Source organism: Buteo buteo, unplaced genomic scaffold, assembly GCF_964188355.1.
Source record: "Buteo buteo unplaced genomic scaffold, bButBut1.hap1.1 HAP1_SCAFFOLD_480, whole genome shotgun sequence".
NCBI lineage: Eukaryota > Metazoa > Chordata > Aves > Accipitriformes > Accipitridae > Buteo > Buteo buteo.
The window spans coordinates 12,141-25,505 of NW_027439621.1; the positions used below are offsets into that span (position 1 = coordinate 12,141).

At 41.9% G+C, this 13,365-nt stretch overlaps 1 long non-coding RNA gene across 1 annotated transcript; it reads left to right on the forward strand.

Annotated features, from left to right (window-relative positions):
* The first annotated feature begins 472 nt into the window (after positions 1-472).
* On the forward strand, positions 473-4,427 carry LOC142028490 (uncharacterized). Its single transcript, XR_012649608.1, has 3 exons — positions 473-908; positions 1,275-1,380; positions 1,761-4,427. It is a non-coding gene; the product is annotated as an uncharacterized LOC142028490 (long non-coding RNA).
* The last annotated feature ends 8,938 nt before the right edge of the window (positions 4,428-13,365 follow it).

A 13,365-nucleotide genomic window follows, 5' to 3' on the forward strand; every position in this document is an offset into this window, starting at 1 on the left:
TATATGGTTTCAAGGAAAAGAAAAAGGGGCAGAAAGCTACACTGGCATGCGTGTATGGTGTTACAGCGTATGATAATGTGACCAGCTCAGATTAAAGAGGAGGCTATTTTGCGTGCTTCTCCTGTACGGGCTTTAGATTTTGGGAGGGCACGACAGGAACACAAACGCAACAGAACCATCACAGCCCTGCAATAACTGGGTTTTTTTGTATTTTCATTATAATCAACGCTGTTCTCACACAAACAGGGAGCACGAGAGGCAGACCGAGCTGTGGCTCTGCAAAGGGGCTCCGCAGCCCCCGCCGAAGAGCCTCGCTCCGGCGCTTGGTGCCCGGCGCACGATCGGCGAACAAAGCCGGGACCCTGCGGCCCCGGGGCTCCGGCCCCGCCGCGGCAGCCCGGGCTGCGGGGGCGGGGGGGGCTTGCTCCCCCCGGCCCCTGCGTGCCCCCCCCGGCCCCCTGCCTTCTCCAGTGATGGCGATGGGACCTGACGGTCCTCGCCCTTGAAGGTCTCTCCCGTTTCCGAGTAAGTGGCGTATTCCCGGTCGTTTGCCATCTTCCGTTTCTGTCGTTATCCCGAGGGAAGTATTAAAATCGCAAACAACAACACGGTGGTTCGGTCCATTTTTTTTTTTTTTTTTTTCCCCCCTCTCGGAGGAACGTTTTCCCTCCTCAGCGGCGCCCGCCGCCGCCTTCCCCCTCTCCAGCGATGCCACCCGGCGGGCGATAAGCGGCCCCTCGCCCCTCTGCCAGCCCGATGCCGGGGCAGAGCCCCCGGCCCCCCCCCGCCGCCGGGCGGGGTGGTACGCTCTGCAGAGGGGCTCCGCTCATGGAGCGCGGCTGAGGCAGCGCGCCCCGCCGCCGGCTCTGAGGGAGAGCGGCTGGGACCGGGGATGCGACCGCGGCCGAGTAAGTAGCGACAGCCCCGGCGCGGGAATAGGCGTAGCGAGAACAACAATAAAAAGAGACCTTCCCCGTCCTGAGCTTGGTTATTTGGCCGCTTGCTTCTGGCGAAGGCGCGAGCCCGGGGCGGGGGGAGCGGTGCGGGGACGGGCGCCGGGGGATGCCGAGGGTTTGGTTCGTGCCCGGGGAGCTCGGGAGGGGGAACGGCTGCCGCTGCCGGGGGTTCTTCCGCCAGGTCAGCCGGCCACCGCGGAGCCGAAGGGCGCTCTGGCGCCGGAGACCCTTCACTGGGACTTTGTAGCCTGGCGATTCGGTGGGATCTTGCTGCGTTTGAAACGTACGGGCTCGATTTTGATTAATTCTCTCGTTTAGGGATGAGGAGAACACGTGGATGAGATTTTGCTTTTATCACCGCCGATAGGTATCGGATGTGCCTTTTTTCTTTCAGAGGTGAAGTGCAGAAAAAACCCACTAAAATGTGAGCAATACAGTTTGACTTTTCTTTTTTTTTCCTAACTTGAACTAATGTCCTCTTATGATAGGCAAAGACATTTCTTGCTAGGAAAAGATGTAATCCTCGACTGGGTTTATTTATAGAGCTGCTTATAGTTTTGCAGTGCGTATGTTTGAAAGTAAAGGGCACACAGATTAAAAAACCCCAAAGGTTGCCTTTCCATTAAAATGGATGAGAAAATACTGTTAAAGAAACAGGGACTTTTATGTAATTTCTGGTAAGCATGCATGAGGTTTCCTATGGTAAGGTGGGGAAAGGCTTTCTGTGGTGTATGGAATAATAACTAAAAATTCTGACAGATAGATTTTTTTTTTAATTTTTTTTTTTTTCTTTTTTAAAAAAAGAAGATTCAGCTCTAAATCCCTGAATGCTGCATGGAAAAGCTTTTGGCTGTTCCTGAAACACACAACGCTTTAACAGAAACCATAAGATTACAGGAGTCATTTCCTATTATGTAAAGGGAGATTCTGTGCGTTTGATCCCTGCCTGCGGCGCTGGCAGCTCATCTGCCCAGTGGTCCCGGGCAGCAGACAGCTCTTCCCCAACCTCTGATTTACTGACTTTAACTTGTCCTACACAAGCTGGGGCAGTTGCTTGTGCATTGCACGTCGTTTCCGAGGACTAATGAGAGGATGGCTGTAGGCAGTCCTGGAGCACTTAAGCAGCCAGGAGCAGATGCTTAGCCCCGTACTTCCCCTACCTTCTGGAAGGTAAGTATTGAAGTTGCTCAAAGGGAATGTGCTTTCTTTCATGGGAAAACTGTTCATTTTACCGTTCGTATGCATCCGAAGAGCTACATGCTTATAAGGACTTCTGGTCATTTGACCTCCTGAGTACATTCTGTTAGGGACTTTCTTAAAGGATTGCAGAGATATTACACAAGTTAGGATGCTTGAAAGAGAGCTGGCACGCTTAATATGGAAACATGGCGCTTTTGTTGCTGGGATTTGTGCTTAATATTAGATATATGCAGTATGAAATTGATAACGAGGGCTTTTTGTTAGTCTTTGCTTAGTAAAAGGAGATTACAGATCTACTTCGTAGTCCACGCTTTTTTGTGTGTGTGTTGAGATGCATTCCTGATTAGCATTTAATTTGTGAGAGGTCATCCATATGCATGACTAGCTCTTGTACCTTGCTCTGAAATAACTGTTTGACTCAGGTATCCAGCAGGTCTTTGATCACATACAGCTTTTACTTTGTGTTCTTCTCATTTTAATCAAAATTGCTACCTGTGAAGAAGCATTTCATATTTTCCCTGTAGTGCTGGTAAAATGAGTGAGTTTGTGAATAAGGCAGTAAAATAAGGCTTGTAGATAAGTTGAGTATAGTAATGCAGCATGAATATTTTTTCCTTTTTTTTTTTTTTTTTTTTTGGTGTGCCCTCTTTTCATCCTTTTCATATATCTTCATTTCTGTGGAGAATTGATTTTGGCCCACATCAGTGGTAAATACAGTTGCATTTTCACAAAAAAGGTCTCTTTTTTTTTCTTTTTTTCCCTGTTGCAAATCAAAATTGAATGATATTTCTCATGCTTTATGCGTATATAAAAAGGTTTCTTGCATGTATGTTGAAACAGCTTGGAAGAGTTTCATGCTTCTCAGTAGGATTACAGGTTACAGAAGACACGGTAATGATGAACTAGGTATCATACTGTTCTTTTAAGAGCTTCCATGAAGTGACTTTTGTGAGTGCTTTTTTCTTTTAAATTTCATATCATGCATCTAGGAAACAGTTTTGAAGGATTATTTTTTCCCCTTTCATCTTCCCCCAGCATTTAAAATATACAGCTTATCTTTTCCAGTACTGTTGAATTTGGGATGCAAACATTTTTTTAATCATACTAAAAAAAATAATATTCCTGTCTGAATACTGAAAATGTGAGCATGCATTCTGCTAATATATAGGAATGTTACAAGTGTTTTCACTTTTTTAATTTTCATCCTGCAGTTCATATTGTCAAATGTCAGTCGTGTATGTAGTAATTCCTTGTTACATTTTGAAATAAATGTAGAAGTCGTGACCTTGTAACTATCTCTCACACTCACTGAAACCCCATTATACTGCAGTAGGACTCCAGCAGCTGATAGTTCTGTAAATTGAACCCACCTCCTTTTAATAAATTAAATACTTTCACAGGTCAGACTTAAAAGAACATTCTGAAGGGAAGAAAGCGGTTTATTTGGTTCACCTGACGGTGGAACCTTATAGAGAATAAGCTTGCCTTTTGCCAGATTTTTCATTATGTTTTCAAGGAGAGACAAAGAAGGATGTTACAGTTCACTGGAATTTAGCAAGTATTGCTATGCCTTTTTGGCTGATTAATTGCATTCAAATTATACATGATCTGATCAACTGAAAGAAAACGATTAAAATTACACATATCTGAATAATACGTCAACTGAAAAAGGGGTTAAAAAAAGCTAAGGGCGATTATGATTAAATCATCTGCTCCTAGAGGGGTGGTTTTGTTTAGTTCATATATTAAAATGTGTTGCTAAAGCTTAAGAGAGTCTCTCTCATGCTTTCATTAAGGTTCTTTTCTTGTTGAGCCAAGAAGGTAGCAATGAATCCACTCTGAATGGAGGCTCCCTGTCAGTATGGCTCAGTTGCAAATCGAGCAACAGAAATCTGTGTGACCGGGATAGGTTTGCTGCCTCTGCAGCACCTGCAGTCCAGGCGTTGTGCTTGCCATTAGGAAACCTCAGCTTGGATTCAACTTGCCAGGGCTTTATTAAGCACAGCAGGGATGCTCAACACTGTAAGACTGTACAGAATTTATCCTTGTATATCACCTATGTATACCTTGTGTTCAAAGATAATATATCCTTAGCGGAACGGTTGCATAATAGAACATGTTTTGTACGCTAGATTTTTTTATATGCAAGTATATACAAATAAAGGATATCGAGGCTTACATAGCTTATATAAATATATAGGTTTTAATTTCATACTTAAAGCAATGAAGATGATCAATAATGTTTTATTGTAATTTTTACGGTAAAGTTTGGTGCCCTTTTATACAAAGCATAAATATATGGTGCAATTTCAAGAGCTGTGGTTTTTCTGTTTGAAGTTTTACTGGTTTTACTCATGTCTAGGGGAAAATGCATGCTTTTAATGTTATTTTTCTTGATATATGAACTTGGTTTGTGTGTTAAAACTGGTGATTTGCAGTTGAAGAAAAAGAATCAATTTATCATAAAAGGGTTGGGAATGAAGCATATTTTAAAATAGCCCAGTAATAGGAAAATAGTTTTAAGAGGCTGGCATCACTGTAAAATGCAGGACATGTTCCTTCATAACACTGCAGATGAGTGAATGATGAAGACTCAGAAGTGAGGTGGGTTGCCTGCTTAAATATCAGACCTTGCGTAGTTCAGACATGGTAACCAAGTTACAAAATACTTCCCTTCTACCACATCGTATATGAACAAGTTCATCCTGCTGGCAAAGTGTTTTTCCTTGTTTTAAAAGTAGCCGTTGCACGCTTAGAGAGTATAAGGATTGTGCACCAGACTATCAGAGAAATCCTAGAAGCAGTTCATGTGAAAACCTAGAAGAGGACCGACAGTAATAATTGTGCTTTATTTGAAAGAGTTTGTGCATTTTTTTTAACCTATTGTCTCCTTTCCACACATGGCAAAGGTGAAATGGGTGGAGAAGGTAGCTGATTTCAGATTCACAGAATCACAGAGTAGTTGAGGTTGGGAGGCACCTCTGGACATCATCTAGTCCAACCCCTCCTGCCAAAAGTGAAGGCACCTATATAGCAGGTTGCTCAGGCCTGTGTCCAGTCAGGTTTTGAGGATTTCCAAGCATGGAGACTCCACAACATCTCGGGGTAACCTGTGCCAGCATTTGACCACCCTTGCAGTTTTCTCATCTTGAAGTGGAATTTTCTATGTTTGTTTGCTCTAGTTGCCTTTTTGCCTTTCACTGGGCACCACTGAGAAGAGCCTGGCTCTATTTTCTTTACTCCCTCCCAGCAAATATTTATACGCATCGACAAGGCCCCCCCTTAGCCTTCTCTTCTGCAGGCCGAACAGTCCCAGTCTTCTCAACCTCCCACCTGCGTGTCAGGTACTCCAGTCCTTTTATCATCTTTGCGTCCCTTCATTGGACTCGCTCCAGGAAGTCCCTGTCTCCCTTTACTGGGAGCCCAGCACCGGCCACAGTACTCCAGATGTCTCACCAGTGCTGAGCGGAGGGGCAGGCTCACCTCCCTTGGCATGCTGGCAATCCTTGGTCTAATGCCGTCCGCTTTGCTGCCTTTGCTGTAAGGGCACGTTGCTGGCTCACGGTCAACTTTGGGTCCACCAGGAACCTCAGGGCCTTTTCTGCAGAGCTGCTTTCCAGTCAGTTGGCCTCCAGCCTGTCCTGCCCTGGGTTATTTCTCCCCAGGGGCAGAAGTTTGCACTTCCCTTTGCTGGACAACCTGAGGTTCCTGTTGGCCCATTGCTCCAACCCACCGAGGTCCCTCTGAAACGCAGCTCAACCGTCTGGTGTCACCAACCCCACATCCGCATTTTGTATCATCTGTGCACTTGCAGAGGGTGCGCTCAGTTGTATCATCCAGGTCATGAATAAAGATGCTTGGCTATTGCATTGCAAGAAGTCACTTGGAAGGAGAGGATTAGACCTAGAACTGCAGTTTCAAGATTCAGCCCAGAACTGAAGCGCTGTGTTACTAAAGAATGCCAAAACGTGGTCAATATCCTGGATAGGTTTACAATCAAGAGTGTGGAAGTTGCAATACTGAAGTCAAATACATTGCATCAGCATCCTAGATGCACTTGGGTATGTATATAAACTTTTTTGAGGACAAAAAAGGAAAATCAGTGATTTAGGTTTACTAAAAGCTTATTTTATATATTAAAGAATGAAGACTCACAGCTGATGAAGTAATTTCAATTGATAATTTCGTTCACTGCATTTCAATTAAAGTGAGTTAAAAATAAAACCATATGAAATGAATTAAAAATAAAATGAGTTTTAGTCCCATATGATTCAAATCTTGCTGAAAAATCTATCACACAATATGAGGAAACAGGATAGGGAAGATGCTTATCTGTTAGATGTTGGGCAAAGAGATATTTCAGTACAGTCATCTCCTGCCCAGTTCACTGGCCTTCCTAGCTCCTGACCTCTGGAAATTAGTTAGGCATTTGAAGTACATGACACTCCTCATATATACACTTCATCTGAGAAGATTTTTACTTAGAAAAGAGCCGTCTTCAGTATGATAAGTTATCTTCCATGCTCTTACTTGAATTGTGCTCCGTAGTACAATTCAGTGCAAACTTTGTACCTCAGTTTAGGACAAGATGTAGCATTTTAATTGTCTTCAAGGATTGCTCCCTCTGTATACTCCAGCCACAGTCTGACAAGACAGTTCCTGCCTTGCTAGAGACAACAGTCAGCTTACCACAATTTGAAAGTAGTGGTTAAACTGCCCATTGGGTTGGTTTAACAATTATTTTAGGTGAAAGCTGAGTCTCTCTGCATACTACCGTAGCACCATCAGTTTATAATAGAATGGGAATTTTATACTGGCCTTTAAACATAAGGTCAGATAGAGTCAGTCGTAAGCGTTCTTGGAAAAGCAAAAGTAGAAATACCTCAAACTTTTTCCATTAGCCAACAGGCTAATTGAAGCTGATCCAGCATCTGAAGAACCACAAGCGTAGGCTCATGCTGACCGGGAGTAAGAGCTTGCTGTCAGGGCGAACGTCCTCTCTCCAGGAGAGCTGAGTCAGCCGGCTCTCACAGGTGAGGCAGGAAATGACAGCCCCTGCTGCGTTGGGATACTGGCGTTGATTCATTCAAGATCCAGCAAGCTTAGAGCTTTTACCCTGCTTGATCTCACACACAGGCTGTCCTCGGCATCCCCTGGCACTTGTCTCCACGCATCTCAGAACTCCAGGATCTCCCCTGACTTCCAGAGTCTTTTGTCTGGTCTTCGTTTTTTTTTTTTTTTTTGTCCCAGACGCCCTTCTTTTCTCTGAGACCACTTCTTTGGGGAACACTTTTGTTCAGCCTCCTCTTCCTTCTGGAACTTGAGGGCCCCAGTTTTCCAAATCTCAATAGTCTCTGTGCAGAAGCACATGTGATTAGCCTCTTTGGTGGTGCTCTCTCATGTCTCTTCATTAATTGGATGTCCCACTGTTACTTAGTCCCAGTATTACCAAAATTTGCAACCAGTCCGTTCAGGTTGCAGGCAGCAAGAAGCAGGCTTATGCATCAGAGTTGAACAGTTTTAGAGATATTTACACCCTCCCACTCATCCAGTTATCTGCTGCATTGTGCATTTAAGCCATTTTTCACCTACAGCTGTGGCACATTTCTCCACAAATAGAAACGGTGAGGGCTTCCGTTCCTGTTGCCTTGATTACCTCGGGCCATTGGCTTTCAAAAGCAGACATTGCCATCCCCAGTCTTTGTTGCAGTGGGTTTCTGTGCGTTCGGGGGTCTTGAGGAAAGAGTTACACTTTACAGAAATATGGTGACTGTTATTTTGGCTTGTGCAATATATATCTTTTGTCTTGCAGGATGGATGAATATACTGTAATGGTCAGGCTCAGCATCTAACTAACCTTGACACAAACACTGGTGCTGATGAAGCACAATAAAAATACGCTGCTACCGTTACGACTTGTCTTTCAGAATGGTACACTGTGTCACATAGGTAATTAGAAGAAAACAGTGTTCCCAGTAAACTGTTCCAGCCTCCTTGGGAAATGTGTGGTCCCAAATGTCAGGAGGCAGCATTGATTTGTGTCCTTTGTAAGTCAGTTTCGGAAGAAATTCTCGTCCTGGCCGAGGACAACTATGTAATTTTACACTGCATGCTTACTGCATTCCTTTCCTCTGCTTGAATTATAATGAAGATTTTGCATGTTGTTCTAAAAATGTATCAAATGATGTTTGATAGTAAGAGACCAGTGAAATGCAATTGCAATGAAATAATGATTTTGTGTTGCTTTTCACAATGAAATGAGATTGTCATCCTCCCTCCCCCCCGGCACTTAAAGGAATACCTATTTATGAATAGTTTAGTTAACCTGGGAAATTGGAAGAAGAATTGCGCGCAGCTTCTTAGGCGCAATGCAAATCGTTGCACTACCCGAGGAGAGCATTTGCATTATGGTAGGACTAGTTGCCTCTGTAATGCTGTGGTGGTAAATTGTTACGCAGAGAACTGCAAGATAAAATGGTAGTGCTAAATCAGCACAACTACTGAATAAGATGGCTGAAAATAACATAAAAAGAAAGTATTGGAGCAGGAGGATTACAGAAGTAATGATATGCCTAATTTCCATGCAATATATCCCCCAGCTTTCCCTATAGGCTTGGGGACAAACTCTTAGTTTTGCAGGTTATCATCTTCGGTTCGTACTCAATGTTTGGTGCCTCTCTCATGCCCATGCTGCATTATTTTGCATTGGGTAGGACAGAGCTCCTTGTCACGGACGGGCAAGGCAGAGGGGGCTGCCTTATGTGTCCTGGATTGACCTGAGAGAACATGAAAGGACTGCCCTAATATTTCTATTGCAACACTAAGAATTCCCCTTCAGGGCGTAGGGGTTTTGAGCTGAGGTCTTATTACTAAGCATATGCGGGGAGCTTTTAGTCCTCAGGGCACTCAGTTTAAGTGTATGCGCCACTATTTGCAGAATCCTCTGTTCATTTGATTTTAAATCTTGTGTTGGTTCATCCAAAACAGTATTGGGTATTTCTCTCTGTTCTGCATAGTGCTTAAATATTAGAGATAGCTATAAGAATGTGAGGGGTGGAATTTCTTTACATATTTGGGCTGAAACAGGGAGACAAAAGAGGGGAGTGTATTTTTTCCAGGAATATGTGATATAACAATAGGTGACACGTAGATGGAGACCACTGGAGTCTGTCTCAAATGAAGTTCTGTCAATATGCAGGTGGGACCTGGCTCGTACCCAAGCTGGGGGGAAAGCTTGGGTGGGCCAGCTGCTGCCTGTGGCTGGTAACAGGCTTGACCTTGGTGAAGGGACAGCGTGTTAACAAATCGTGCTCAGATTGTTAAAAAAGGTACTCTTTGCTGTGGAAATTGAATTGCTGCCTATTTCTTTGGTTAGCTTCTCAAGGATCTTAATATTTCATTTTAAGAAACTGTAGTTACTATGCCATTACCTACCTCGTTATGGATCCTGCCCCCCTGCCCACCTCAAGCAATTTTTACCAAATAATAGAAAAAAGAACCAACAACCTGAGAAAGGGACATAAAAAATCTGCAATGCAGAAATAGGATTATATATTTATCTGACTTCTCATGTAGACAGTTGATTAATATAGTACCAACTACAAGGTTTATAGCTTGGTGTATCATTAAGGTTCCATGTAACTCTAATGTGAAAAGATAATAAATTAAGTGTCCTCTTCCCTGCCCTTGTCCTCCTTTTTGTAGTTTAGAAATACACTTAGAAGTTTTAATCTCAAAACATGGTTCTGATACCAGAACTGAGGATGGAAAGAAATGAAAGAGAAAATGGAAGACATCTGAAGTGTTTTTTCTTGAACCTTTTGAAGCATTAAAATTGAGTGCACAAGGTCTTAACATACAAGCTTCATTTACATATATTCTTTTGGATTAAGAGGGTATCTTTAAAAATATTGCTAGGAAAGTAGTTTGGGGGATTTTTTTTTTTTTTCTCACTTGTTAGAGAAAACTAGAATATAATTTCTTAATCAGGTCCAGTTTCCTTCTAAGGAAATCTTGTTCCCCTCCTTTATCTTATCTGGAGCAGATGAAAGCTGCAGACACAGGACGCATTATTTTTAAAGTTTTTATTATCAGTAAGGTAAGTAGCAGTACTTTTGGAGCTTTCATTGCCAAACCCAGAGAAGGATAATTGTAATATTTAAAACAAAACTGAATGAGAATGCTATGAAAGAACAAATGATAAAGTAACTAGAGATACACATACATACTATTCCTTTAAAACAAGGCACTTCATATTGGGAGGCAGTACCACTGATCTCCCTGCTGAGATCCTCTTGCTTGTGATCAATGGGAATCAAAGAAGATTAGGGTCTATGATTCTGTATAAAGCCTCTGTGCTGGATTTATTACATGAATTTGAAATATAACGCCTAACCCTACTCTCTTTACGCAGAGGCATGACCCAGGGCTTGTGACACTGGTGTAAAAATTGAAGTAGCACGCTCGGTCCTGAAACCGGTAGCACAGAAACTGGACTCTGCAAAAGATTTTCTGGTAACTAGGACCGTTTTTAATTTGAAGTTTGCTTGAAAAGAGTTCTGACCATTGCTGGATTAGGAAAAGGATAAGTCCTTCAACATAGAAAAGAAAATACATAGGAGGGTGTGTGTGTATATATATATATATATACACACATATATATAAAAGCACCGCAAGTTGAGAGCAGTTGCTATAAAATCCTTTTTGTTGTTTAGTTTACTGTGTAGTTTAATTCCATTCAAAGTTATTCTTTCAGTGGTTCACTTGAAAACAATAACAATTTTGTACTCCCTCCCATACACAAGATCCACTCCCTTCCTCAGTAATTCTTGTTTGACCTTACAACTAGTTCTCTAGAAACTTTCGTAACAGCTGCCAGACATTTCTGTTTAGGAGTTAACCTCAGCAGTGCTAGGAACACATTACCATGTTGGTCTGCTTTTTGCACTTGTTCTGTAGTGAACACAGAGCCTCAAAGCTTGAGGTCTTAGTTAATTCAACATTTTATATGGATTTGACTTCCTCTCCCATGGCTCTGCCTTTTAGAGCAGCCAAGTCCCACTACAGTAATAAAAAGACAAATATGGGAACCCTTGTGATTGGTTGAGATAAAAATTTCTTGGGAGCTGTGGAATTCATTCCTGCAAAAGACTGGACAGACCATGGAATGAATCTCTTAGTACATTAAGTCACACAACACAAAACATCTATGGTGATGCCCATAAGGGCTTGATGAAACTGTTTTTAATTCAGTTTAGGAAGGAAGAGGGAGTGTATCCTACTCTTTGTTCATCCCACAAAAAACCCAATAGACGTCTAGAAGTAGGGACTCTCCCCCAAACCTATTACTATATGACTGAAAGATTATTCAGCTTCCATGGGCAAAGCAGAAGGTGTGATATTCTGTGCCTGCCCATGAGAAATAGTCTCATAAGGAAAAAATATGTAGACCAATGACAGTGGTTTGGAGGTTTTTTGAGCCTCTTGGAGGATGGAAAAATTCTTGGTGTAATTAAGATATTTCTCAGGGTCTCTGTTACTGGTGGCAAATTCTTCTGTCTGTCTTGCTGCAAACTGAAGTCTTGACCCTAGAAAGCCTCACAGATGTTTACAATAAGAGTTTATGACTGCAGCTATATGACTCTGTGATGCTGGCATTGGAAGAAGGCTTTTATGGCACAGCTTTCTGGTCCTAGTGTACAGGCATGACAGTAGTTATGAGGATCTTACCCAAGGAGTACAGTAAATACATAAGCAACTAGTGACAGGGAAATAAACCAACTAAAAAGCATGTATGTCTGCTTTTAGAATCTTTTACATGCATTCTCACAACGTGTACAGAGTAGTACAGCTGCTATCAATCTGTCCTTCATATATCCATACAATCTGCATGTCCCAAAAGCCTTCAGCAATGACTTGCCTCCCTAGAGCCTCATCATCAAAGCCCAGCAAGGTTGATTTTAGCTCTTCATCTCTCTTAAATGTATACCCATAGGAGAAATGTAATTTGCTGTGTGTCTTTGCAAGACTTTTTGAGATGAGTTATTGAGAATTGAGGTCATGCCAGTTCAGCCTGGCAGCTGAGTCCCTCTGCTTGGTTTTCTCCATAACCAATGTCTCCCTAGAAATCTTTGACTCAGATTTCTCGCTTGACTGTGTCTCACAGTCTTTCCCCTTTTTTCAGACCGATGGTTGTATCGGCTGTTGTTGCTTGTTGATCTTCTTCAGCATCATCTGCTTTCATTAGCATTTTTCAACAAAGGAATGAATCAGAATAAATCACAACTAATAGAAATATAGGAACAGATTATCATTTTGCAAAGCCGAACTCTCTCAAAGGAGATTAGAGATTTAAATTGAACAAATACAACTTCATAAATAAACTAAATTAAACATCATGTAATTTTACTTTTGAAGCCAAGTAATTTTAATCCATGCTCAGCTTCTCAATATAAATATTTCCCAACTCAGTCTTATTCTTTGAAGCATTCTTATTCATATTTAAAAACCAAAAATGTGCCAAATAGAACCACAGTAGTGTATGCTGAATAAATGTAAAAGCTTGGGTATGTTACATAATAATCTGGGAAGTTGGCAAGAGGAAGCGATTGCTTTTGTGAGTGTCCAAGTAGTAGTGTAAAAATGTTTTTCAGAACCTAATATTTCTCTCTAAAGCTATCTGACTGATGGCATGCCTGAAAAATCCTTTTCATAAATCACTTATGTATAGTTCAAAAGGAAGCAATAGATGATTAGAAATCTATATATTTCCCCGGGGAAGATTAATGCAGAAGCTCCGGTGGTGCAAGTATTACACAGATGGTCTGCATTTTGAACAAATTCTTGTTCATAGGTGGAAGAAATGTTTCTACTGCATAACTAATTCTTAGAATTGGAAGCATTTAACACCCCAAATATGTTACCTTGTGATTGGAAATGCACTGTAACAGTCATCTTATTAGACAAGAAAGAACCTTTTTAAAAAATATGTGGTAATAAGGTTCAAGAATATCTTGTTAAGTGTTTCAAATAGTGTTCACAAAGCTGAAATACAATTTTAGTCCACCCTGTGTTCAGTCTAAAATGCATGATCAAAAGCCATTCTCCAGTAATAGACTTAAATGCAGTTCTTTCTTCCATGTTCATGAAATTGTTACGTACAGGTTGCAGAACTGACCTGTCCAATGGCTTCAGTGGCTGAAAGTAGTTG